Source organism: Fistularia commersonii, chromosome 6, assembly GCF_037954325.1.
Source record: "Fistularia commersonii isolate RoL2024-O1a breed Wild chromosome 6, RoL_Fcom_v1.0, whole genome shotgun sequence".
Classification (NCBI taxonomy): Eukaryota; Metazoa; Chordata; class Actinopteri; order Syngnathiformes; family Fistulariidae; genus Fistularia; species Fistularia commersonii.
In genome coordinates, this window is record NC_141289.1 from 16,592,648 (window position 1) to 16,596,664 (window position 4,017).

The 4,017-nt window shown below is 43.1% G+C and overlaps 1 long non-coding RNA gene across 1 annotated transcript; it reads left to right on the forward strand.

Moving 5' to 3' along the window:
- Positions 1-684: 684 nt before the first annotated feature.
- Positions 685-3,585, forward strand: LOC147233526 (uncharacterized). The gene is made up of 4 exons (XR_015106227.1): positions 685-703; positions 1,816-1,941; positions 2,492-2,584; positions 3,412-3,585. It is a non-coding gene; the product is annotated as an uncharacterized LOC147233526 (long non-coding RNA).
- The last annotated feature ends 432 nt before the right edge of the window (positions 3,586-4,017 follow it).

A 4,017-nucleotide genomic window follows, 5' to 3' on the forward strand; every position in this document is an offset into this window, starting at 1 on the left:
CAGGCGGGCTATAAATGGCGTTAATTATGTAAAGTGGGCTTCCGGTATCTACAGTCACTTGTGTCTGCATTTTTGATCATTTAATTCACATATAAAGCATGATAATTAAACGTTAAAGCATACTATAGAGGTGACAAGATACTTGTGTAAAGAGTCAAAGTCAAAGTATACTTTATTGTCAATACTGCTATATGTTGTAAACATATATTTAAAATTGGATCGCTCTGGTTAGACATAATTCCACATAGAATATATGATCAAACAACAAAAAACAGAGGAGACAACAGGTATGTAAGTGGCCATTACCTGCAATGGACAAGAACTCGGTGAGTCTAATACCTTCACCGGACGAGAGACTGGAATTGTTTCTACAGCGTTCAAGAGTAAAACAGGATGAAAACAATTACGGTGCTTAAAAAGACCCAACTCTTGAGGGTGATCTGTGGAGACATTCGCATTCATCGTTTAAAAAAAACAGGCCCCCCCTCTTCACTTTAGAAGGAGGTGAACCATGTATTTATATGATGAGGTTTAAAAGCCTTTTTCCCCCCCCTTTTTTTTCAGTTTAGTTTCCGAGCTGGCCTCGTCTTCCTCACCTGCCACCACAAGCCCGAGCACATTTGCCAGAGGACCTTTGATTACAGAATGGCTCAAAAAGAAAGAGATCTGTGAGCTAACCTGGTGCCAGACCACGCAGAGCTTTGTGAGTTACGAATAGAATACTCTGAGAGAAGAGATGTTGTTTGTTCGTATCTTGATAGAACTAGCTGCAAAGCAAGAACACAAAGAGAGAGAACACCGGGGAGTTCTCCAAACGGCCAAAAAGATATGTTGGCCGGCCAATTTGGCCGGACTAAGAAGATTCTGTGTTTCATATGTGGCATCGTTGAAGAGCCTTACCGATTTCAAGCCTCGCACACCGGAGCGACTGCTCATTTTACGACCAACTGAGAATTGCAACGCACCTGACAGGGAGGCTGACAAACTCCCCCGCCGACTTTACCCCCTGTGTTTTTGTGCAGCGACGTGCTACCTTCTGCTTAAGCTATGTGCGTCCCCTCTTGCCCCGAGCGAGACTAAGTGCAAGTTTGTTTGCTCAAGGTCGTCCGGAAAAAAAAAAAAAAAAGTGACCGTGTAATCTTTAGCTGTTGTCTTTTGTCTCAGCATGTCTTTTGCAACTTTGCCCCCCTCCTGCCGGCACGTCTTCTGAGCTGGCATGGCGGGGTGAGAGCTCTCCAAGCTGCCCGCAGCTTCTCATGCATCCTGCTTGGCTGTCACAAGACGAGATGGGCGCCATTCAACCCAATTAGCGAAATCCACTCTGATGTTGGGAACGAGAGGGGAAAAAAAAATGGAGAAATCACATTTTTATTTCGCCCCCTGTCCATCATCTGCCAATTTTACTGGAAGTAAGAGAGTGGCACCAATTAATGACCGTTGGCCGGAGGCGGCACCAGCGCTGGCACAGGAACAGCGCGTTTCAAGCGTCGGGTGGCATCATGCAAGGTCTGCTTCTCTACCGGGGCTAAAGCAAATGAAATGAGACTAATAGGAAGCTTGTTTCCAGCCGCTGATTAAAAGGCCTGGGAGCTCCTGAGGCATCGCCCATGTCCAGGTCCAGGCCCGGCATCATGGGCCTTCACATTGCTTCTTTAATGTCATTTTGGACATCAGCACGTCTGTCTCCCTGAGGTCATCCTTCTTCAGACTCTCTCATTTTGTTTGTTCCGAAGCAAAGGCGGGCTATGAAATCTACACTTTCCTTTGGGGTGTTAATTAAGGGGAGCATCCAAAATTAATCAGCAAATTCACTAGGGCGAAGGGCGATGTGTCTGAAGGCCTGGAAACAAAGTCCGCGGAGCCTACGGAGAAAGAAGCCCTCGGCTATGGCCAGGCGGAAAAAAACATGTGCACAGACGGCGATCTGACACAAAAATTCATGTAAGTATAAAATTTTACACTCATTTTCCCTGTCAGCTTGTCACAATGAATTATAAAGGTTGATTTGCTTATCTAGCTAAGCGAGATCATACACACCCGGTCATCTGAACATCATCATATGGTCAATGTCTACTTTTGGAGGCCTTTGCTAGCCAAAGCTAAAGCTAGCGTTCCAGGATGTGGGTACACCTTCCACCATCCTTATTTTTTTACGATGAACAGGAGGGCAGTTCCAAATTTATGCAGCAGGTAAAAAATAGGGAACCGCCGCTTTTTTTTTTTTTTTTACTCCAAAGTCATTCAGTCGTGCACTTTTCCACGATTTACCAACTTCCTTTATCCTTTAATTCACCTTGTTACCACTTTCATCACACCATCGTACTTAGATAACTCTCGCTTATTTTTGTCTTTCAATTTATCTTTTATTTTTTTTTTTACCACATTCCCTAATTAGCACAGTGCCTGCAGGCTATTTGTGACCTTTCCATATGTAAATAGATGGATGGTTCCCTCCCTCTCCCCTCGTTCTCTCCCTCTCACTGACTTGCAGTGACAGGATGAGTGCAGTCGCAGCGAGCCAGAGCTCATGTGTGGATGGATGACACCACTCAAGGCATGTTTGGCAGCAGTTCTGGCGATCTCGGTGAGCGAGGTGTTTCGGAAGGGTGGTGATTGACAGCTGCCAGGTGTGACACTGCGGCCGAACGCGGTGCATGGCAACTGTCTTCTGTCACTTCCCTTCTCGTCACTGCGGTGCTGCGTCACTCACACCGTACTTTAAGCCCCTTCACCCAGGGTGCTTCAGCGGCATCATCGATGGAGCACATTAACTAACGAGTGCTCTTATGACAGGCTTCAATATTCTATTTATCGCCTTCATTTTTTTTATTTAAAAAAAAAAAAAGTTTGGTAATTAGACGGGGTGATTTTTAATACAAACCTGATGACACAGAGAAAAGCAATTTGTTTCTGACCAGCTGCATCTCTCAAGGAAAGCGGCTGAGACTTGGGATTGTTAAATTAAAATGACAGACTTAATGTGTACCACAATGCCATTTAAAATGAACTGTTGTCTTAGTGAAGAGAGGTTGCGCTAACATCATTATCCATGTTCGTTCATAAACCACAGATCCTCCTTCTTCATAATCTTACTGGAATAATTGTAATGTACATTCTGATATAACAATTAGTACAACCTCTGATACTGCAAATTAAATTCCATTTTCAATTAAATGACATACATATATACAAATACATACGTTTCTTTAACAAGCTGTAAAATGAGAGTCTCTTAGTGGGGCACCCTCGTATTTTTAAAGTATAAAGTTAATCCAGTCTCCATACAGTGTATCCTGCACTTCGGGGTTGGGGATCCTCTATGTCGATCACAGAGCCGCATGCAGAGCCATTCACTCTCTCGTTCACAATTTAGGATCTACAAGGAACCCACTGTGTGTTTTTGGTCTCCAGGAGGAAACCGGAGAATTCAGAAGAAACTTGTGCAGACATGGGAAGAACATACAAACTCCACACAGAAAGGCCACCTGTTAGACCTGCACCAGGGACCTTTTTATAGTAGTGCTACCGTGCACGACTACCATCATTTTTTTTTTTTTTAGTATACCAACACCATCTTTATTCCCGTCTCCGCCTAATGTGTTGAAGTGTTGTTGAGCAAGACTCTGAGCCCCGACTGCTCCCCTGGCGCTGATGGACGGCAGCCTACTGATCATGGTTCATCCATGATGAGTTAATTGCGGAGAACGAATTTCCCCATAAGGGATTGATAACGGAAAAAATATTATTATTATTTTTATATATAAATAATATATAAATTATTTTTTTATAGCGGCAAATCATAATCACTGAAATTTGACTGGGTGTTTTGGGGCCATTTGTTTGTTTGCATTTTTGAAAGTAGAATCTTTTGAAGTCCAGTATGATTGCCTAAAAAATTTGTCCTGAACACCTGAGATATTGTGATGTGTGTTTTGGCAGTATTTGTTAGATACATTGTATGTCATTTATGTAATTTTACTTTTTCTTCACAATATCAGTCAATTTTTTTAAGGACAC